Consider the following 24,552-nt stretch of genomic DNA (forward strand, 5'->3'; position numbering starts at 1 on the left):
AGTAATTCCAGAGACCCTGTACAGCCCAGACCAAGATTAATATTGTGCACATCACTGTTGGTAGATGGGCTCAGTGTTACCTCCAAGCACCCAAATCCCCCCAAGGCCCAGTCAAAGACACTGATATACTGCAGTTTTGTAAAGATTTTGGGGTCATCACAGAAGGAAGAGACAGAGAATCAGCAGGGTTTGACTACCATGACCCAGGACTTCACCGCCTGAGTTAAGGAGCAGACATTACTAGAAAAAAAAAACTACGTACTTGTATGACACAGCTGTGAGAGATCAGTGTGATCCTTTTCTTGGGATTGGTCAGAAAGTTTAACTGTAGATCAGCAGATGCATTGCTCAAACTAGGTGCAATTTCTATCTCCACATATCTCCAGCCACATGGTTTGGTGATCCTGGTACTTTCTTGTGGCAGGGATTATTCCACCCTGTGTTCAGGCCAGCTCCATCAGAACTACCAGTTGTCCCAGTATCGCAGTTATGCCATCTTTACCAGACAGAAGCAGAAATTTGTCAGCTGGTCTCAGGTTTTCATTAGCTTCATCAAAGCATGAGCCTCAGCTATATTTTTACCTGAGCTATCCAACATGCTAAAATCCCAGATGAATCGCTGAGAATGTGGTGTCCTGGCTGGTTTATGTCAATCTAAGCATGAGTTGCTGCCAAGAGGAGCAGCCCTGGCCACGCCTGCCTGCTCCCATCACCTCTCCAGTGTCAGCACTGGTTCCTGTCTATGTGCACAGTCAGCTGCACCATTGAGCTGGTTCAACCCACTCTATGGCCACATTATTATCAAAATGCATCGAGGAGCACCAGCTTGGGGACTAAAGGGAAGCCTGCAGTGGATGGACATATGTTGTTCAAGCACCCTACACAATGACTATGTGTGCAGAGTTTGTCTGGTGCATCCTGATCCCATTGATGACATGGGGCACAGTCTGGACAACCCACTCAGCACTTGCACAAGTGGTCCAAAACACCTCACATGTGTCAGACATGAAGGACACTTGCTGTGAAATCCATCTCTGTGGAACCACTATGACCACTGAATATGCACAGACTGTACCAGACAAGTCTGACCACTCAGCAGCCTGTGCTGGATGTGCTCATTGCTCCCTAGACACTGCAGGATCTCTCATTTATCTATGGGAAAGGCAGTTCCTCCTAAGACAACACCACCTCCACCCATGATTCTCCCTGCAGCTTCCCAAATTTCCCACCTGTAGTTGACTGTCCATTCTCAGGACTGTCCTGAAAGCAATTGCTGTGGCTTGGTGAGTCAGACATAGATGAGTCAGCTTTAAATGATTCCTGAGACAGGGAAGAGAGATGACTTTGACTACAGAGGTTTTTAATTGGACAACAAAGCCTTCCATACATTTGAAAATTGAAGCTGCTCAGATAAACATGACAAAAATGTGTAAGTAGGAGGGTCATTCATTATTAGTACATAGCAAGCTGCCTCCATTTCAAGTTTTGAATCAAGATTTTCAGCAAAGCAATACTTGGCCTTGATCTTGGCATTTCTGAGTGCAGTGGTACGTGCACTGAGGCTGTGTATCACTGCATGTAAAACCCAGACAGCCCTGACAGACAGGCTTTAGCAAATCTTCCTGTTGTTCAAGGAGGACTTGCCCCTAGCTCTTCCCTGCGCCTCCGTGCCAGGGCTTGCTGAGCCTATCATGGGGCCCACAGAGGGAGTTTGCCACTTACATATAAAAAGTCATGATTATTGGAAACTGGCAATTAGGATGAGTATACAGAGTCATCTAGTGACTCCTCTGAGAGCATTAACATCAGCAGAGAAGCTGGGAAGGTGGGGAAGAGACACGAAAGAGTTAGGAGGGAGGAGAGGAGTCATGACTTTGGAAAAGCAACTTAAAATGAAGGAAGGGGACTTACTTGATTTAATGTACCAGAGCCCTCTAAACAGCTCACAAAGCAGCCTGGCTTTCAGCTGACATAATACATGTTATGTGAATGTAATATGTGAATATAATCAGCATTACTTGACTGGAACAGATGTATTTCCAAGTTTCATTAGGCTTATAAGAAAAAAAAAAAAAAAACAATTTTATAGTCCTGAGCAAAGAAAGAGCTGTGGAATCAGAGTTGCTGTTTCCCATGGCAAGTTATTTATGTATAAATGCTTGAAGGAGCCAGGAGAAGCAAACGACCTTTGGCCGAATGTGAAGCACACATGCACTGAGCACCATCCTTCCCCTAATGTCTTCTGCATTCCCTCAGTCTCCATTTTATCCAAGTTTGATTGATCTCAAGGTTCACAAGAAACATGGGAATGAGTCCCAGCAAAAGGGTATTTTCCCCTTCTTTTCCTGTGCTGTATACAAGCCCGAGCAGTGAAAACAATGAAAAACCAAGCTGCACCCTTTTGCTCTGCACAACTTCCTGAAATTTCTCCTGAGCCAGATAAACCGGGCTACAGCAAAACACAGGTCAAGGTTAAAATGGCATCTGCTAGTATGCTGTGGAATTTGGGAACAGTCATATTTTCACACCATCTGCTTCTTTGCAATAACTTACTTCGTAACCCAGGTGTATAAGATGTAAAGACAAAACGTAAGATGAATATCCTAGCCTTTACTAGTCTCACCAGAGAAGCAACAGAAGCCTTGTTTCAAACTAAGGGAGGACAAAAAGCACTACAAACTGCATGGGAAATGGCCCAGAAGTGCCGAGGATTTGGACGAAAGGCTTTGAGGGCTGCAGCGGAGGCCCGGCTGGGGACGGCAGCACAGGCTTTGTCACGGCCCCGGGGCGGCAGCCGACCTTCACCCGTGTCAGCGCCCGCCAGACCGGCCCACCCGCTCGGATTAACCAGCTCAAACCGGCTATTTGGAATAAGCCGCAAGAACTTTCCTGGAGGGGATTAGTGAGTGCCTGCAGTGCCTGTCCTGACCTGAACGCAGATCTGAGGGCATGGCTGGCACCGCAGCAGCAGCAGCGAGCAGCTGAGCAGGGCTCAGTCTCCGTCAGGCGGCGGCCGAAGCCGTGGCGGACAGGACGGCCCTGGGCGGGGAGCGCGGCAGCCGGAGCCGTGCACTCCACCGCAGCTGTCACTGCCCTGCCTGAGGGCACCAGCCTGCTGCCACTCGCTTCTCCGGCCGCCCACCGAATGAACAAAAACGGGGATGGCATGGCAGGAAGGCTAACACTCCATAGAGGCAGCAAAAGCACAGCCCACCGACAGAGGCCCAGAGAGAGCTGCGACATCCCAGAGATTATGTCCACCCGCAGTCAAAAAAAATGCCCGAATCTGTTTTCACTTTAAACCAGTTTTACAGTCTGAGCTGGACTGGGACTCACAGGCATTTTATGTGGCCCACACAACCCACTCTGCCCTACAGGAGATGATAGTTGCTGCAACCAGTGGTTTGCAGCCTAGAGGGACTGCAGAAGACCAGGGCGAAGCCTGCTCGCTTCTTTCTTTCTGTGACTCTTCCCACGGCTGGCCGGATCACTTGGTGGTTTCTGTGTCCCTTTCCTGCCTTGAGGCAACATCAGCTTCTCCATACAGGCTGAACAGGCTTCACACATTTTCTCTGGAGTCTGGAGCAGCTTTATGAACCTCGGAGCTGTGCAAAGGTACAGGMAATGTCCTGCTTGCTGCTGCCACCCCCCAGGATGGAGGGGGACTGTAATGCCAACTAAGCTTCAGAGGGAAGCCTGGGGAAGGGGGGAACCTGCTTGCCACCGAACCTTGCAGCATCTCTACAGTAATTTTTCTCTGTTTTCTCAGGTTTCCTGCGTGTGTACTGCTGCCACCAGTCTGGGCAATTCCACAAATTAAAAGTTGGAGTTTTTTCAGGTGAATCTTGGGGAGTTAGGAACGTAGCACCCAAGAGCATCATTTCCTCAGCTCAGAACTGTACCTGTGGACTGATGACCACTGTGCATGAACACACAGGAACATTGCAGCCTGCTGACATATTGCTCATCTGTAGCTGCTTTGGGACAGGAATACATTAGTGCACACCAGAAAGAAAACCAGCATTTGCGGAAAGCTGTGCAACAGGGGAATGTTGCACTCAAAATAATGTCTGGGGTAATCCAAGGAAGACAGACAGGATGGAGGGCAGGTAGAGCATGTACAGCATGTTCCTTATTACCCTCTTGTGATGTTCAGCAATTTACAAAGGTACCAAACCAATGCCAGATTCAGACTGTCTCACTAGGATCTGACACGTTACAAACCACAAGGTAAAAAAATCAAACACAACGGCCTCACCTTCCTGATAAAAATACAGGAGTGGTTTCTTTATATCTCATCTGCCGATAAGGGAAGAGATACATGGTCTGGGACAGCAGAGCTGGAAACTGTTCCATAGGAAGTTATATAATCCAAACTTCTATTTTTTAACCTGTTCAGCCCTGCCCCCTTATAAAGCAGGTATTTCAGTATGTAGCACTTGCGTTAATTGAATGCCCTCTTTAATGCAAAAGAGGAAAGCCACACTAAAGTCTCTGAAGATTGCAGATAAGATCTGCAGCTGGTATAAATAAGCGAAATGTCACTAAGGCCAGAGGAATCACTCTGTTCCTCCCTCTCCTGCCTCTGCAATCCCTGAACTCGACCCTACATTTCCATGCTCGTACAAGGAGTGGAGCGCAGCTCGAAGCAGGTCGCAGCAGCCGCTCCTCCCCGCCGCCTCCGCCTGTCTGGCCGTGCCGCAGCTGCAGCCCTGGCGCTTCCCCAGGGACGCGGCGTGTCAGGCGGCCGGGAGGGAAAAGCCAGGGAGTGTCTGGCCAGGGCGGGAAGGGAGGCCTGAGTTCCTGTCATTTCCTCTGTGATTATTTCAAGATTTTTTCAGTAAAAGGCTTTACAGGATGGGTTGGGCTGTTTTATCAGGGCCAGATTTTGGTAGACTAGTTTCCAGGGAGGTCCTTTTCACCCCGCAGCCCTCAGCCAGAGCCTGCATACCTTACCTACTTCTCCAAATCAGCACAGCCGGCCCAACCGATGGGCAGATGCGGCAGATGCAGGCCTGCTGAGGGAGATAGCGAGGACTGCCGGCCCTCCCTGCAGGAGGACAGGCTTTTGATTTCATTTAAGAAATAACACTTAGACCTTGGCTGGTGACAGGCAGTCCTGATGGTGCTTACACAAATCTCCAGCTCACTTGCTTGACAAGGGCAAGGCTAATCCTTCATAAGCTAGGAGAACACTTGAAACTTTCCGACCAGACTTTGCTTTCCCAAACTCTCTCTTTTTGGCCTCACATTGTAAGCAAAACAGCTAGCTAAGAGCTAGCAAAGCAAGCAGGAAACAACAACTCCTTCCTGCCACACAGCCAGAGCCATCCACGCAGGGAGCTTGCCTGCCCTGGGGCTGGGTTTGGGTGTCGGCCAGCACTGACCAGCATCCCCATCTGAATCAGAATCATACAATAGTCTGGGTTGGAAGGGACTGCTAAAGGTCATCTAGTCCAACTTACTGTCACTGCCCTGTTGCCATTAAAGCAAAGTAAAAGACTGGGAGAGAAACTATCCCAGCTGAAGCCCAGTAAACAGCAGCAGAGCAGTAGCTCTGTGGCAAAGGTGTTAGATAATGATTTTTTGTTCAATCGTTTCTAAATTCTCTACATTTCATATATGCATTCCTGTCACCTGCACTGATAGGTCAATGGGGTAATGCTTTTAAACTAAAAGAGGGTAGATTTAGACTAGATATAAGGAATAAATTTTTTACAATGAGGGTGGTGAAACACTGGCACATGTTGCCCAGAGAAGTTGTGGATGCCCCATCACTGGAAGTGTTCAAGGCCAGGTTGGATGGTTCTCTAAGCAACCTGGTCTAGTGGAAGGTGTTCCTAACCCACAGCAAGGGGATTGGAAATAGATGACCTATTCCAACCCAAACCATTCTTTGATTCTATGAGACAGCTTCTGTTAGGGGAAGGGAAGGTGTTGTGCCAGATTGACTACAACAGAGAGCATTTATTTGAAGAGAAATATAATAGTAAACCAATTAAATCAGAAGGGTACAAACTATTTTCAAACAGAAAAACAATTATTGAGAGGAGAATTCAAACTGCAGTGGATTAGAGGTTTAGTCAGCATGAGGGAGGGAAGATAGAGGGCTAACAGAGTGACAGGACTATAGTGCAGAAGAGCTTTTTAATACACATTAATTTTATTGTGCACATGTATCGAAGGTCTCTATGTAAGATATGTAAAACCATGAGTCCTGAGTGAAGAGGGCAATTTGACCCACATCCCCTCCCCTTCTCTGTGGTCTAGCTTTTGTAGTCCCACTGCTACATTATGCTGCTTCGCTGGATGCTCTTTCTCTTGGCTCTTACAAAGCCCATGTGGGAGAGCAGCACTGAGCACTTTGGTATTTTCTGGGCTTTCCCCTGCCCAAGGGTGTACTGTTTGTGAGGATGCCAGAACGCTTTCTTTTGTTTTGTCCATAATCCACTACCTGAAGGGTCTGGCTCTGTGCCTGGGCAGCTGCAAAGAATTAGCCCAGCTAAGGTTCAGCACACTGGGAGGGAGTGCAGACAAGACTTCTTTTTTGCCATTCAGTCCACTCAACCTTCAAAAAGCCTTGGAATTAAAAGTCCTAAGTACAAGTGTTGAAATTTGACTGTAAGGTCAGTGCTGCCTGTGGCAATCTTGGTTTCACTGATGCAGATTTGCATAACTTCAGAAATACCATGACAGGGCCTATTTTTTTTTCTTTTGCCTTGCATCCCATCCTTAAGATGCCTTTGGTGGTTCATATTAACTTACATGATTTTCTAGGAGTTACTGTGTCTTTTTTTTTAACTACAAAGGACTTTAGGTATTCTTGCAGAGGGATAACCTGTTTGTTTCAGGTGGCTTTGCTGATTCCCAACATCAAGCTGAACAGTATTTTGTGTGCACAATTTTCATTTCTACTTCTTTTTCTGGCTGTACTGGTACTCACAGATTTTAATTATTTGTTTGGACTAAAGCATTTTAGAAAGTACATTTCCCATTCATCCTCATTTCATTGGTCTTTATCTTTCAGAATGGTTCCAAAAGTTGAAACAATTGAGTATTGGAGTTCCAGAAAAAAAAGAAAGACAAATTATAACTCACTCCCTGCTGAAAAGAGAGGATTTCTAAGTAATTTCTATAGCATTATTCTTAAAATCACACCTGAAACGGGCCTCAAAACGTATCCCAGGCCACCATCTTCCCCAATACAAGGTCAGCTATGCACTCTAGTTATGTTAAATTTCTTAGTCAGTTCCAGCAAGGATAATTACTTACTGATGACCAAGTCAGAAAGTATTTCTCCCTGGACAAAGCAGTGGATTATTTATTTCATGCCCCATTACTGCCTATTTTTAGTAGTTCTCATGTTTCATTTTCAGAGCTGACAGGAATTGGTTTGAGGTGAACTGGATTATTCTTGCACACAAAGGGGTTCAATTGCATGTCTGGCAGGAAGCGCTGTAAACTGGAAAAGGGGCACCTGCAAATGGAGGGAAATAGAACCTTTGCTACTTCTTCCAGTGTTTTCTTCAGTACTGATTATCGAGGATAMCTCCATCTCCTCCCTGGTCTTCTAGGACTGATGCACAAATCTGCCCCATGATTTGTCCCTTTGCCTATCCAGCATCCATTAACTCAGGGCACTCTTGTTCCCCTCCTGGGGTCTTTTCAAGGCTAATACCAATATAAACCTGGCTCTGAGGATCATCACCATTATCAACACCACAGAATAAAGACAAAAGAACATGTATTAGACAGTGACCAAGATGGGGAGAAGTGCATGTCCTTGTACTGTCACAGGCAAAGTCTTTGTAGTGTTCTCACTCCAACTTGCCATTCTTGTGATGAATGCATCCACCCTGACACAAATAATCTACAAACAGCAAAGAAAGCTCTCTAGTAGTCTGTCGCTTTACAGGAAATAAACAATGGCACAATTACTCACTAATACCTCATAGAAGATATGCTAATTGCTTCTGTTGAAGCTCCAAGCCTCCTTATCAAACCTGCCAGGGTGAAGTAGCTGAAAGTCTATAAAACAGTAAATAATTAACTTTGAAGGTTTCCTTCTTGCATCTCCTGATGCCTCTTTTGCCTGCAACAGTGAATGGCGGAGCAACAATTCAAAGGATTTCTGTGGAAAACCTGTTTACTCTTTGTGCCACCCTGATGTGTACTTTAAATAAATTTAACACTTCCAAAAGAAATTAGGCATGTTAAAATTATTCAAGAGAGCAGGGTCAGGATACACTGAGGACACGCCTCCAACAAGGCTCCTTCCACTGCAGGAGTGAGGGCTTCCACGGCGAGAGAGCAGACCCCCAGACTCTCAACCCCATTTCTCTGGGTAGGTTTTTTTGTAGTGCCTCTGCATCCTTATTCTTTTTTGCAGGAAGATGCCAAGGGCTGACATTTGGGCCAGAGCTCCTGTCTGAAACAATGACTTCTCTCTGATCCATTGCAGTTGAGTCCCATGAGGAAATAACTCAAGATGCTCTCCTTCCTGAGAAGTATCTGCCTTCTGCTCCCTTCTGTGGTTTAGTTAAAGCATTTTAGCAATTTCTGCTCAGCAGTTTCACCCTGTAGGAACTCTGTCAGCTCCTAGATTTTGCCTTGGGAGTGCATTTCAGTTGTTTGCCTGGGCATCAGGGCCTACCCCTCATTTACTTTTACCAGCTCAAACATGCCTTAGCCCACAAAAGCTCCTTAATGAAGCTGCATTCTTAGCAAACCCAGCTCCTTCAAGATCATACTGGTACTTTATCATTCCAATCATCTTGTTTTCTGATAGGGCCCAGTGCCTGTTTGCGAGTTTGTTTGTTTGTTTACACAAGGGATACCCATCCTCTGCATGTTTCTTAGTCCTGACTCAAAACAGCCACTGCAAAGGTGGGAGGTAGATGGGGTTTTGTGGCTGGCAAACACTTCATGCGCTTACATGCACATATGCGGCCATAGGCACTGCAGTCTTTCCCATCCTGCCAGCCTGAGTGTGTCAGTAATGATAAATTATCTCAAGGAGTAAAGCTAAAATATGCCTCATGAGTGACCTTCATCAGCCATTGACAGGTGCTCCACAGCTGGTCCCCACCAGCACATCCACAGGACAGCAAGTTTCTACAGGAGGTCCTATTCCTTTTGGACAGGTTTCCCTTCCCACCCAGAAGCTGATGCCTCTGGCAGGAAACCAACAGTGCAGGGTAACGCTGATGCATTTGAGTTAATACCACTCCTGCAATGGCCACCCTGCTTCCCCACACCTCTCTGCTATCAAACTACTCAAAGGTGGGAGCAGGAGATACTCATGTGCTGTGCAGCAGCAGAGCATCCATGAATACCAAGGAGATCTGAATCCCCTGGGGCGGGAGGAAAGCCAAGGCAGCTGCAATGCCTGTCCCTCCAGGTTTCACCCACACTCCACAGTTCCATGTATATAAATTAAAATTAGCTTATTAAAGTAAATGAAACTTGTCTGAAACCATTCTCTGGCAGAGAATGGCTCACACCCTTACTATTGAAATTTCAGCCTCTAAAGCAGCATGGCTGCCCACTGGAAAGGAAGCATGGCACAAGCTAATTCCCAAATCTTAGCTCAGCCTCATCTGACCATCTTTGCCTCAGGCCAAAACCAAGCTAGGAACCACTGTACTGGTACAGATAGTTCAGCTCCCTACCACAAAAAAACCTCCATGATGGGACTTCGTTTGAAACAGGACATTTTTCTGAAACAAATTTACCTCCCTACTGGACTGTGACACTTATAGAGATGGGATTTGACCCTGAATTCAGTGACCCTCTTAGTTCACTGTCCTTAACAAAGAGAAAGCATTTCTGTGGGTGAATGTTATTTGTAGATTTCTCAGAACAACCCAGGTCATAAAACATCCAGTTTAATCATCAGTGTGACCAAACTGGCCTTCCCCATAAGATACTGCTTTACATGTAAAATGTAAAACATGCACCTGGTGCTCTCCACATTTGGGACAGAAGTTGCAGTTGACCTATAAAGCATGTTATTAACTTACACCACCTTGTTTGGGTTCTCCAGAAACCACTCCCTGGGAGTTCAGACCTGCCACAACAGATCCAAGAATGGGCCATGGTGCCCTGTGTTCCCCTGGGCTCTGCCCCATCCCACAGACATCCCCAACACATGTGACTTTGCTTGCAGAAGAGGGAGTATCAACCCCACAGAAAGCTGTTACCCATTAGGAAAGGCTGGTTTTAATTGAGGCATGAGAAATAATTTCAATAAGTTACAAGTGTTGGTCAGTGGACCTTCTAGCAAAATCCTCTAAACAAGCTATTCCTATTTTGTTTCAAATGGCAGCACATACTTTCAAAGCACTGAATGCTGAGAAACTCTAACACTTAAGTGTAACAATGGGCTGCATTATTAAACATGTTGATAGTTATTTAATCTGTTATTATAAATCTCAGAAGTCCTTTAAAAGTCTGAAAATTAAAAAAAAAAAGTCAAAGAATGGAAGAAAGGCTGTCTTCACTGTTTTGTGTACAGTGTACTTCAATACTAAAAAGATGCTTCCAGATCAGTATTAAACATCCTTTCTGCATCCTAGTGATTACACAGGTATAAAGATGAAAGGAATTAATGACACCTAAACAGCACAAATTCTCCCTTTTCTCCACAGAAAAGGAGAACTGTCCCATGTGTTAATTGTGCTTTGCATAGGGCTGAGACACTTTGCTGGAAAACTTCTGAGGGAGTTTATTTTAATAAACAAGTTTAATTTTTAATAAGGATGTTAAGAAGTTTGGTAAATATTGTGGGTAGGCAAAGTGATGGCATGAAATCTGAGAAAAAAAATATACACATATATATATATACCAAACACCCTCTGGTGCTAGAGGGAGAGGAATGATTTTCAGTAGTATTTGGGCAAAACCCCCAATTATTCAAAAAAACACCAAATGACTTAACACTGACTCACTCTCTTGGCATGATGTAGATAGATTTCCTACTGTTATTTGTAGTTGTGTTCTGGTCTGGTTATGACATGTTGTCAGTAGAGTGATTTGAAAAGTGTTATTCTGGGGTCCAATAGTTTGTTTGTGCCAATCAGTATCCTATAAAATATAGATCTTCTTTTTTAAAATTTCTTCACATACCTCAAAATTCAGCCAGCATCATCTCCATAGTCCCTACCAGCACTAATGAAGTTCAATTTACAGGTTTCTTTCCCTGTTAGCTGTTAGGTCCTATCTCTTCCTGGCTGCTTGCTCCAGGAAGGGCCCCTTCCTTATCCTGGCCGGGAACAGGAACCCTTGTGAGACATAAAGATTGTCTTGTTTTGTCTTGCAAATTCACAACCGAAGAACTAAGTTTCAGCACACTTGAGAAAGAAGAGTTTTGGCCTGGATTTATAGAAGTGGTCAAGTACTTTAGTATCTATTTTTGTGCCTAAATTTTTTTAAGGAATTAGGTGCTTTGTTTTTTGGATCTGTGGTCCTTATCCAACATGAAAGAGCAGCTGTTTCAGCATTATGGGATATCCAGTGTTCTTAGGAGGAGTTAAGAGCAATTGTATGTTTTGCTTCATCTTAAAGAGCATAGTAAGGTATTTACATGATAATTAATTCATTGATTAAAACAGAGATAAATATAGGGAATTTTATGTTAAAGTAAAATATTATACAGAGAACTTTATCTAAACAGAATATAAAGAAAGGGCACCAGAGCTGCACCTAGACTTAAGGGAACTGGATGCTCTGACCTGCATGGTACCTGGCTAAAGCATCTCCTTGTGGCCAACATGCCTGGACTTCTTTCCCTGGGGAGCCAGGAGAGATGGAGGGGAACATCTAGTGCATGAGCATTTCATTTACTCAGTGAAATAGTAGAACTAGAAGATGAAAAGTGCTTAGGAGCTTGAGTAGGTACCTTGGTACGACAGGTGAATAAGGGAAACAGTGAAATGGAAAGCAAGGCAATTACAAATGGCAGATTTGGAAGAGCAGAGGAAGGTGACACCGTAAGCCAAACTACAAAATACCTTTGCCATAGGTATTGTTTAGAGTTACCTTCCAAAACATCACTGGATGGTTAAGAGGTTAATGAGGATGTTTGACATTTTTTAGACAGGACCAAATAATTGCTGGGGATATAAACCACTGTACTTCAGAGCCAGTCCCTCAAATGCTCCAGTATACAATTCAAGAATATTTGATATTTGTCCTGTAAGGAGCTTCTTAAACCTCCTTCTGAAGCAGCTGGCACTGGCTGCCCTAAAAACAAAATACTGCAATCCATGCATTGGGTTGGATTTTCATCTCCATTTGAGATTACATGAAGTGCTGCAAATTGACTGACCAAATGCTGATCCAATATTTAAGTTGAACAATATTTGAGATAAAAAGGCAGGAAGAACAGCCTGTTTTCTGTCAAAAAGACTGGTGGACTACAGCATCAGGGGATATCATCCTGCGAGATACAGATGTCAGATACAGAAGTAGAAACCTTGTGTTCTTATCTGCCCAAAGCTGATCTAGCCCAATCCATCTTTGAATGACAAAAGGCCTATTTGCTCTGCCACAGTAAGGGCAAACAAGATTCATGGATTGACTGATTTAATTAAGCATCATGGCTTCAAGTAAGTGCCTTTCTGTGTTTGGGAATCAGTTTCAAGGTCATTTAGCAACTGGCAATGTCAAGAAGAGAAGGAGCTCAGTCCAAAAGCAGGGAAGGCAGTATCTTTCTCTTAGCAGTAGATTAACAAAGAAAATGTTGATACAAGGCTATGACACACTGTCGTCCTGAACAGGCAGATGAGTCTACATAATATCTGGATATGGAAAGTGCAGTGCTGTTATCAGGACCACTTGGAACCGTCGTTTTAGAAATTTAGGAGAATTAAGGCCATGTAGCCATGGAGAAAAAAGGCCAGGGCAAAATGTATTGACAGTAAAATATGTCTAGTAGATTGTGGGCAATTTCAGCTGAGTCACTTGGACAATAACGGAGTAAATCCCAGCATTGTGAAGAGCAATCCCACCTACATATTTTGGAACTATTCCAGTTTGCTTAGCACTTTCCACAAGGCATTTAGCAGGGTTGCCCTTTCAACATTTTGATACATTAATCTTCTGCTTGTGCAGTTTCAGTCAGTTCCCAGAACATAAATATTAAATCTCAGATGCTACATTTATGCTACAGTTTGTTTCCTTGGGGTTTTCATGCACGTTTTAATAATTACAGTGATATTTAACACTGTAAAAATCTATGAGTCTTCAGGAGAAATTCAAGTCTTTACAACTTGCTGCAGTCATGTTACTTCTACAGTTTATAAACTTATTTCCTCTAACTTCTAGTTCTACTGCCCAGAGGGTAAAACACAAGGATTAATTTAAAACTTTTGCTTTACTGCATGCTAACTTGCACCATTTGAGAAGGTCAAGCATGTGTTGCTGGTTGACGAGTCCTGCCATAATTTAGTTCCATATTGTATGTCTGACCTTATTAATCAATATGTCTTGTTTACATTCTATTGGAGAACAGTTCTCATGTGAAGCCTTTGTAACTCAATTGTCTGTCAGATGAGATTCATTTGATCTTCGTCTTGGAAACAGAACCTCTGCATTAATGAGATCTACTTGGATACTAATGAAATTATAATAAATGTTGGCATGCAGTTTCTCTCATTTTCTTGTGACAATAAATGTCATAGAAAAATAAGCTTTTAGGTAATTGCTTGTACTCATAGTTGACTAGAATAAGAGAAAGAGCCTAACTTTCTTCTTTTTTCTAGCAAGCTGTTAGAAATCTGGACTTGTGTTACAAAACTTGAGGTAGTTCTATCTCACCTAATCTTGCAGTACCTGAAACGGTTTGTCTTGTCCCCTGTCCAGTATGACAAGAAAAAGTTATATCTATTTAGTAGACTGCATTTCCATCTTTATTGAACTTAAACGCTCCTCAAAGTCCTGTCACTGAATGCAGTGTTGTGACAGTGCTGTCCAATAAAAGAAGTGACAGTACTGAGCAGTTTTGGTGGAGCTCAGAAAGGAATTACATCTGAACCTTCCCTATGCCTCCTCAGCTGCTCTGAAGCACAGGGACACTGTATTTTATGATGCTGTATTTCCCAGGATCATGGTTTGATGGAGTTGAAGCTGGAGCAGAGCCTTCTAGAACATACCTACAGACTTAAAGAAAGGACCTTATTCAGCACAGTGCACAAGTGCACCACTTACCATCCCAGCGATGGGAGAGGCCATCACCCCACATACAGCCCCTCGTGGAGTCCTGCTGTAAATCCGATCGGTGTTGGGCTTCAAAGGGCACCACCACCCTGCCCCACAAGTGTTCTGGTCTTCAGTGCTGTTTGTAGGGAATTGCTTTAATCCAGTCACAAGCATTGTGCCCCATGGCATGGAAACCAGCAAGGAGGGACAGAGAACAAGACATGAGTGTAGGCTAGTATTGCCACCAGAGTCACCACATCGTCACACTGAAGGATGACTTCTGTTCTGCCACATAGTTCCCTGAAGCATCCGAGGTGTGAGACAATCTGTGATCCACTCCTCCACAAACAGCATGGACATCTTGCTCCTCATACTTTCCCTGTATCCCAAGCTCTGGGACTGAAGCATCTAACATTTCAATGCAGGAATGCTTCTGGGGCAAGTGCAGCTTTCCTTTTGCTCCATCTGATGATATTTTAGATTGAAACAGTTTGGAAAGGATTTTCGTTCTAACCATACTGAACAGTTCAGGGTGAGGGAGGGGTGGAAAAAATGTAAGAAACAAACAAATTTTTCTCATAAGATTTCTTACTTTCATCTTACTTTAAAGTCTCCCTAATAATTAATTCTTGAATCCAAACAGTGCCAGGATGTTTCAGAAGGGCAAGCTGAATTGTTTCCTTATGCAGTAGCAATTGAACAACCTTTTTTGAATATACTTAATCAATGCATGCTGATATGTTACCATGTGCATCAATCTGATATTCTCCAAGGTGTATATGTCAGAGCCAGGAATGTGCCTTTGCAGTCACACAACCAGTGAATCACTTTGGGTTTGTGCCTCACTCTGAAGCACATGTTGAAAGTATTACTGTAAGACAGATAAACCTGGGAAGTAAAGCAGCATCCTAAGGGTACATGGCAATAGACCCATTTTTTTATACCAAGCTAAGAGTTTGAATGAATGCAGGCTGAAGAGTTCAAAGGTTTGCTAGATCACATTAATCTATCAGGTGAATAAGGGCAGGGCACTTCAATTCTGCTGTTAACCCTGTCCTGGAGGAATGAGGTTAATATACCCCCTGGGTTCCTTGGACTTAACTGATCCCGAAAGACCTCTTTCACCTTGGCTGGTGACAGACTAGCAAATGAAGACATAAACTTGCACATCTGGCTGCACAGTGGGATGCCTTAACTATTCTGCTTCTCCACTCTCTCCTATGCAGAAGAGCATTCACAATGCCAGCACAGAGATTCACAAACTCCATGTGTCACTGTATTTATCTTGTTTAAGAGATTGAAAAGCTGACAGCAAATTAAGCAGATACTCCAGACACTCAACAATTTCCTGTTCCACATGAAAAGTCAGCTTTCAGGTGTTGACTCCAGACTGCTTCTCCTAAATAATGCTTGCCAACTGGACTTCTGCTAGCAGGTACCTGTTGGGATGGCACCTTTTGTTTTTTGTGTCCATTGCCATATACAGTGGACTTCTACAAACACTGGCCATTTCAAAACAGGTTTAAAACTGGTTTGTATTGCCAGAATCAAGCAAAAGTTGTCTACAGGAGTTACAGATTTGGCCCCAGTATCTTCAAAACTGAGCCACTCCCTGCAATGATTATCTTCTCCAAGAAAATTACTTCTTAATAAAATGAAAGGCTAGAATAGAATGTCTATAGAAAGTAAGTAAACCATGGCATCAGTGCTATGGAAGGGGAAAAGCCGCTCACAAAACTATTCTGTCAGAAATATTCATGGGTTTTTTTTTTTTTTGTTTTTTTTTTCCCCAGAAGGGTGATTTGCAGCACAAACCTGTACAGTTCAGGAGACTCAGATACTCAGGGTCTCACTTGTGATAGCAACTCAAGGTCCAAATAAACTCATGGGAATTAGCAGGCTGTGAGTTCTGCTATGTTCTGCTTCCTTATTCTAATCATTTCCCCCAATCTTAAAATTACAGGTCAGTTGACTGCTACCAGACTCATCTTGTGCTATTTCTGAAAGATTTCATTTGTAATAAATCATCTGTGAAGAGCAACCACTGCCTCCTTTAATAGGCCTCAATGTATTTCATTCCTGATAAGACAGGATGATTATAAACTTCAGCAACTCTGAGGACTAAGAGAAAATGAACCTTTATTTACTTCATAGATCCTGACAGTTACTGGTGCAGCGACACTGGAAAGTTCGTCAGAGGCCTTAATTAGGCTTGCTTACAGCTGTGCATCCTCATCCCCATGAGAGCAATCTGCCCACAACACTGGCACCCCAGGCTCTGTGAACCAATGCGTTTTCACAAGCAAATTAATTCCTGAGCAAGAAACCTCCAGGTGAAGGTGCTTCTGGGGAAGCTGCACTGAGGACATTCTTCTCCACTGTAGAGCTGAGTCACTTGCCTGAGCATGTCAGTGGAGGAGCTGACTGGAGACTCCCTTTCATCGATGAGATCGAAGATTAATTCTCCACGTACCTTGGGTGTGAAACTTCTCTGTAGCTCTGCAGAGTTCTCTGTATTTCTACAACCCCTCTCTCATAGCCAATACCTCTCTGTTCAAAACTCCCAAACCTACCATAACAAAGCACAGAGAGAAGTGGAATATGGTGACCTCATTTGCACAGCAACTTCAGCTGAAGTGTTTCATGTCCTGTCTTGGGGTAAGTTGCTGACACTCCTGCCCAGGATGATGACCTGTAGGAGCAGCTCTTTGACCTGTGTAAGAAACAATCCCAGTGCAGTGAAAGCCTGTGTGAAAACTGCCCCAGCTCTACTATGAGCAAGTATAAAAATACAAACCACAGGGAAAACATGCAAGTAACAATACAGAGGGGATACTGACAGACTAACTGGTAAGAGGGCAAATTATCTGAATCATGACTGAGGCAAAAATCTCCCTTCAGCAGCCTCCCCTAAGGAGCTATCTATATACCAGCAATCCCTATACTAGCTTACCCAAAGACCTAATCTTGAAAATGCTGCCTTAGAGTTCTCTCTGCATAGGATATGAAGAAATAAACAAGCATATTTACTTCCAAAAGCTTATGAGCTTCACAGCTGTCCCCCAAATCCTTGTAGAATACATGTTCGTTTCCTAGGTCTTACACCAGCTGCTAAACCAGAAAAACTCATGGATGAAAAAGACTGGAAAAGTAAAAGCAGACCACTTAAGGAGCATTGTACTCAAATCAGCTCTGTTCTACACTTTCCTCATGTTGTGTTACCAGACTGTGTAACAGACATCCTGCACAGCTGAAAAGATGTGTACTAATGGATAATATTCTACCAGTCATATACCATGTACCATATACAGCCATACCAAAAACCATGTCTCCTTCCACTGCTGTTTCTATGATCACAAAGGCTGTCAGACTGTGGAGAGCACAAGACATCACACATATCTTTGACCAGTCCCCAACTGATAAAGACAGGACAGTGACCCTGACACTAAGGCTAAATGAGAGATCAGTGAAGAAGTTCCTTTATGGAGGAAAATTGTTGAACATAGCAGAAATCACTGCCCAACCACACCAGGTGGGACATAAATTTGCAATAGAAAGAGGAGCTTGGGGACAACTGGTCAAGCCACATGAGCCTTTGTGAAAGAATGAGCAAGCCAGCAGACAGAGTAAGCAACTCCAGTTTTTATCATGAAGGAAGCAGAGGCTCTTTGAAACAACAGCTTAGCTAGAAAAGAAAGGCTGGGCATGGTCACTAAGAAAACACAAATTTTGGTGTGCTACATTCATAGATATTGCACAAAAGATGTATGAATTTATCAATGGGATTATTCTCCTCCTAGAAGAACCTGGGCAACTGTTCAGGCCAGGAGAAAGCACTATGTGACTGCAAGACATGTACATTGAAACTCTGCAAATGCTAGCACAGAAAAACAGTCTTTCCCTGATGTATTATGAGACCTAAAAATGATATCTCAAAATCCTCTACAGATACTAAGTGGTCTGTAGAATCAAGACAAACTATTTTCCTAAAATACAAACTGCAGTTGAAAGGGAAATTACTGACAATGAAAAAGTGAAGAAGATTCTACAGATTATATTGTTTGGCCAATACCTCCTGATGTACCTCCTGATCTTAACATTCATGATCAAAGTAGGCATCTTGTCAGAACAAATATTTTGTTTACTCCTTTAGTTTTTCTTAGAGAAAGTATGCATAAAAACCAGTTGATCTTCACTGTGCCTAAGGGGATGTTTTGCAAATGACATGAACGGGAAGAGATGCATCCTCTCCCAAGCATGTCATGGGGGAATAGTGCTTAAAAGCAGAGGAGTTACTGAGCCTGATACAGCTGTTAGGAGTATAAGCCTAATTTGACAATTCAGTTAATAAAGATGAAGTAATTTGTTACTAGTTCATATCTCATATAGTTATTAACACAGGTTTGGGTGGGGGAGTTTGGGGTGGTTTTGATTTGGTTTTTTTTTTTGTTTTCTGTTTATTTTGGGTTTTTTGGGGGTTGTGTTGTTGTGGTAGGTTTGGGGGGCGGGGTTGGTTTTGTTTATCCCTTATTCATTACAATTCAATCCAATATTAGTCGTGTGTGCCTGCATGGCAGTAAATGTAGAGACATTAGATACTGCAGACACATTGCATATAAAAGCAATATCCAGGAGAGGAAACAGTGCATGGAAGTAATCAACTTCCTACAGACTGCGTGGCAGCCACACTAAGTGTAGAATATACAAGAGGCATTCCTTTGCACAGCTGGTTAATTTCTAAGATTTCATACAATCAATATCCTCCACATTCTCTGCAACAAGAAAAGCTCATGAGATCTATTTGTTTCATATTTTAATTTTCTCTAAGCATCAGAAAATAAATTGTAAGTTTGCAGTGCCAGAAGGCAGGTTTCTTTCTATTATTAATACACAAGAGATTACTTGCATGCTAGGGTGAGAGACTGTCTTACACATTACAGCTCTGCTCCTACAACACTTGGAAGTAGTCCTGGACTTCTGCAAGTGTATGGCTTGTGTATATTGCCTGATTGAGGTCTAGGAGCTCTAATTTGCTCATTAATCTTTAATGAATAGCCCAACTTGCCAGAGTACTTGGCAGGCCAAATTCCATCTTGTTTTTTATTTCATTCTAGTGTAAAAATTCTCGGAGTCACCAGAGGGCATCATCATAGAGTGCTTTATAAATTCCATATAACTGATGTTGCAAGAAAGTAGATTTTGGGAAAACTGCCTGCTAATAGTCAGGGGAGTCCTTAGAGAAATGTGGCAATTCACAGGACAAAGGAGTATTTCTGTTTGCTCTTTCCTTAAGACTCAGCACAGTACCACACATACCCTGCATTGCTGCAAATACTTCAAAGGAAAATTCCATTGAAAATAGTTTAGCTTAATTATAAGCAGATCCAAATCAGAGAATGAGCAATGGAGCAATTAAAAATGTGTTTCATCTTCAGCCATCTCTTCCTTTTCCCACCTTCCTCATACCTCGTCTTTTAGCTGAATTCATTGTGATGAAACTAAGAGATCATGAAGAAATCAAAATCCTACATACCTTATTTCACTTGATTTTAGAGATTTTACTTCTATTCAACGCTTATTTTTTCCTTCTCGATTGTGGCTTTGCCTCACAATGTTTCATCAGCAAAGAAAAATAATTTACCTTCCTTTACCCAAAGGGAGTTAAAAATGAGGAGTCAGTCTCCTATCGGTAGCATACAGCCTCCTAGCTCTCCTTGCCAGCAGGGAGTCTGTTCAGCTAATTCCCACACCTCTTCATGAGCTGTTGCTGCCAGACCTGCAGCCACATTAAGAATAAAGCAGTTCCTTTCCAAACATGTTTTCAAGGTCTTGTATATTTTTGTACAGTATCAGACTTTGCATTATGATATCCTTTCTACTGATTATTGATAGATTCATTTGAACTCTATTCATGCTTATCTGGAAATAAAATCTCGCACACAAAGACAGAATGTGGCAATAGTCAGAGCTCAGAGTTGGCTCCTGGATGCATCTAGGGAAGCATTTTATACAGAATTAAACAATTCATTTTTAAAAGGCAAGCATTAACTGCTGCAATATTGAATAAGGATTGCTGCAAGCCAGCAGCTCTACTAAACACACTCTTACCTGCCCCCTCCCTTCTTCCTGTAAATGCAAGATGCTTCTTTTATTTATGTCATAAATTGTGTAATTCTATACTTCTGCATTCACAGCATCCTTGGTCCATGTGAGCACTGACCATCTGGTCTCCTACATATACAAATACATTGTATATTTCAGGGAAAAGCACAAACACACACCTAATGTTAAACAGGAGAACAGGATGTGAAGCAGCAATTTGGATTCAGTGTTCTACAAAGTGCTGCTCTTATACCTAAGCAGTGTTAGCTCTTGTACATGCTCAGTGCACACATTTCAATCCACAGACTTATCAGGCCCATGCTAACATGTATATTTCTTTGTTTTATCAAAACATTACAGTATGGCTGGCATTCTTCTGGAAATTGTTACTCCATTATTCATTGAGCAGTAATTCAGATGTTTAGTAAAACTAAGAGGATGACTACTCCCAAGCTGCTGGATTTGTTTGAGCATTTTTACCCCCTTTCTCCTATTGTGCCTGACTTCATTGGGTAATTTTAGGAGTAAATCCATGAATGATCTTTCCCCAGGAGCTACAGCAGACCTGGCACTATAAAATTTTTAAAAGGTGATGTTAAGCAGTGCAGCCACAAGGAGTCTTTTGTTGATACTTTAAGGTAGGTAGGGTTAATGACAGACAACAACGACCACACACTTTGCTCAAATTATTAATGACAACATTCTGCTCTCAGGAATGGCTGATTCTGTCAGGGAGATTTGTCTCTGAATTCATTTACATTAGCTATTTAACTGTGCAAACCACACAAGTGAAGTCCTGTGCCTTCTGAAGAGCTTTGCCCAGTACTTTGCAAAAGACCAAGAAAAACTAAACTCAGAAAAACTGTTTCTTTCTGGATTGGTCCAAAGCCTTTCCCCATCCTCTTCATGGAGAGACAATGTAAGGGAACAGACTTCACTAGGCAAAGAAAGAGCTGCAGTGAGCAATCTGAAAATGTATTTGACTAGACCCACAACTGACTTTCAAGGAGATGCAGCACATTTTCCTGATACTACTACAGCCCAAGGAAGTGAATGATTATAAACACACAGCATAATCAAAATTAAAAAAAAAAAAAAAATCTAAACTTGCATCATATTATTAACAGTCGGTAAAGTTTGAAATTCAACTTAAAATCTGGCCCATCAGAGAAATTTAGTACTTAGCAAACATTCCTATTGTTATGTGAATCCAAATATTTTATTTTTACCTTTTGGAAGATATAAGTCTCTTTTATTTGTTCAAAGCTTCCTTTTGAACGGCCGCACCGTATGGCCAGAGTGAAGTTTGTGGACCCAACAAGTAACTCCTACCCATCAGAACCATCCTGGACCACAATTAGGTGCCAAAAYACACACCAGTTGCCCCCAAACCCCCAAACTAAACTAACACGAAGGCTGAAGCTTGGCTCCGCCTCTGCTCCCGGGAAGTTGCTCACCCTTACGCTACTCCCAGAGAAACAGCACAAGAGGGCGCCTGATGCCTCCAACATCTAACTCCGACTTCCTGACTGTTTTTTCTGCAATAGTATGTCATATTTCCAATGGCCTGACAAAGCCCTGAGCAACACCATAGCTGCATATAGTTTAGCTTCAGTTTTTCTACCCTACTGAAAACATTTTAGAATATTTTCATCATCTATTWAATAAAGACTGGACTCTCTTTTAACAATTTCAAAGACTGTATTAATTGGGGAGAGGGGGTGAGGTGGGATGTGATGGAAATCCTGTCATATGAGAGATTTAAATGTTAGGAAGCAAGAGAAACATCTCCAAACAACAAGACAAAAGCCAAAGAGGCTAAATAATTTTATGTMAAATTTGTTCTGGCAACCACCCAAACCATGGACTTTGGCAGATTGCTTGTTGGTTATAACAGAAGCCACTTCCTCTGCAGCAACAGGCATATCAGCACTATTGTCTGCTTCCTGGGGATGGGCTCAGGGTGTTTCAGTGCTCTGTGTAGGAGCTCCAAGTTGCCCAATGTTCTTACATGGAGCCAAGGGATTGAAAAACACAGAGCCACAAAGCCCCACCGGTGCCCCCGTGGGGAATTCTCCCATGCACATCTYGTTAGGAAATGAACTGGGGTATTTTTATTCCCTACCCTGGCTCCAGGCACTCTGACAGCTCCATTCAGCAGAGGGGAGGAAGGCTCTGCCCAGGGCTCATCCACAGCTGCAGATGACTCATGCTGGAAGAGCCCCCTTGAGCCAGTTTTAAGTTTTTCCAAGTTCATTTTARCACACTGATTTCTACGACTATAAAGCTCCCTGCATAACTGCAGCCTGCACAGCAGAGCCTGGCCTGGTGCACAGATACAGGCCTCACCAAGCAGCAGGCCCAGGCTGCTCCCCAGAAGTACAGAGCACCTGCTCCCTCCTGGAAGCCACATTCCTCCATCTCCAGCAGCAATACCCCCAAGAACAAACTGCTCCATCCATGCTGCCTTCTTGAGATAGGCAGGAAAACCACAGATACAAACGCTGCTGCTCTTCTGGTCCAAGAAAGGAGCCCTGGGCAAATAGGACTTTCCCAGTGCTTTCCTCCCATGAGCAGGGCTGCCTGGCCAGAGGAGCAGGGACKTGTTTGAAGCTCCCATTCCTCCTTTTCATTGCTTTGTTTGCTTAGGGATACGCATATTCTCTACCCTTGCCTTCTCTTCTACRGCTCCACACAGGCTATGGATGCACACACAGAGCTACACAGGCTCCAGTGCTCACCCACCCCAGGTGAAGACCGTCAGTCCTGTAAGCTTCCTACTAAAGACGGCATGAGGAAGGCACTTCTCCTGTTGTSTCTTCCTCCTGCTCTGCTTCCCACTATCTGTCCAGGGGAGGTTCAAAAAAAGAACCTTTTGTTTGGATTTCAGTCACCAGAGCAGGAGCAAGGTCTTCTTTTAGGGGCACGAGAAAGCCTTTCTTTGCAGGGGCTGGGGCAGACCACACCACTGTGCTCCCCTGCAGTGGTGCAGGAGAATGACATCATTCTGCTAATAAATGAGACAGGAAGTGCAACCAAGCAGAAAAACCACGGAAAGTGTCTATGAAGTTTTGCCAAGAATGCTAGCAATGGCGTTAACCAGAAAACAAGAAAACGGTTTGGTTCATCTAACTACTTCCAGTTTTAGTAATCTCTAGTGTCAMTTGTAACAGTAGGTATTAAAAATCAGGTCCTTGGAGAGACAGTTCTTGGGGCCTTTTCTTTTCTCCCCCAAGGTGGACCTTCTACTGTCTTAGCCCGATCCACAAATTTCAGTGCTTTGACACCAATCTAATTATCCAGAGAAACTGGCTGGGATTTTTAAACCTCTCCTTTTTATTTTTTTTTCTCCCGAGTTATACTAGTTCATTACCAATAGTCTTGGTAAGCCATTCTTGCATGTCTTTCTACTGTGTAGATTCCTTTATTTCCCAGAAAATTGCAGCTGCCCAAGTCTGAACCAAGGACTCTTTACAGGCACCCAAGAGTCACCTGTTTAATCTTGTAATGTAAACATACAGGGCCATTTGAACTTGATGTGTAAGACTTCTCTCTCCTTCAGTTCTAGAAATTTCTAACCATATACTAGAAGTTCACCAACAGCAAAGTTTGCATCCCCTACCTGCCTTTGTGTCAAGCAGCTGACAAACAGTGGAAGTGCTCAGGAGAGGGATGGCACTTGGCAGCAGGGAAGCAAAGCACTCAACAACCACAGCTTTCCACATAGTTACAGATGTGGGCATAACTTACAGATAGCAGGACTTCATGAAACCATGAAGTCAATCTGATTGCTGACTGCKGCCAAAACATGAGACTCTCCCTCCTGCTTCCCTTGCACTGGCACTTACTTGACTTTGTAACAAGCCATTTGCAGAGCTACACTGGCATCAATCAATCACTACAAGAAAAGTGAGGTTTCTCTTGCTGACCCAGCTCACTGCATGTTCACCTGACAGTGCTGGTGGACTGGGAAGGGAGGGAAGCTCACAAATCCTGAGTTATGATGCAGAATCTGTAGAGTATAACAGAAAATATTTCTGCCTTAGCAATGTATCATTTCCCTCAAAAGYCTGTTCATAAACTGCCATTTTCTACAACATAAACAATCCCACACAGAAATTGAATGAAATACAAGCAGGTGCTACTGTTATTCACATGACATTTTCAGTTCCCTGYATTTATATCTATATTATCTGTATTTATTTGAAAATTAACAGTTAYTGAATCTGTTATTTTCCCTCATAATTCAGC

This window comes from Malurus melanocephalus, unplaced genomic scaffold (assembly GCF_030028575.1).
Source record: "Malurus melanocephalus ecotype Western Australia unplaced genomic scaffold, MMel_1.1 scaffold_39, whole genome shotgun sequence".
Taxonomy (NCBI): Eukaryota; Metazoa; Chordata; class Aves; order Passeriformes; family Maluridae; genus Malurus; species Malurus melanocephalus.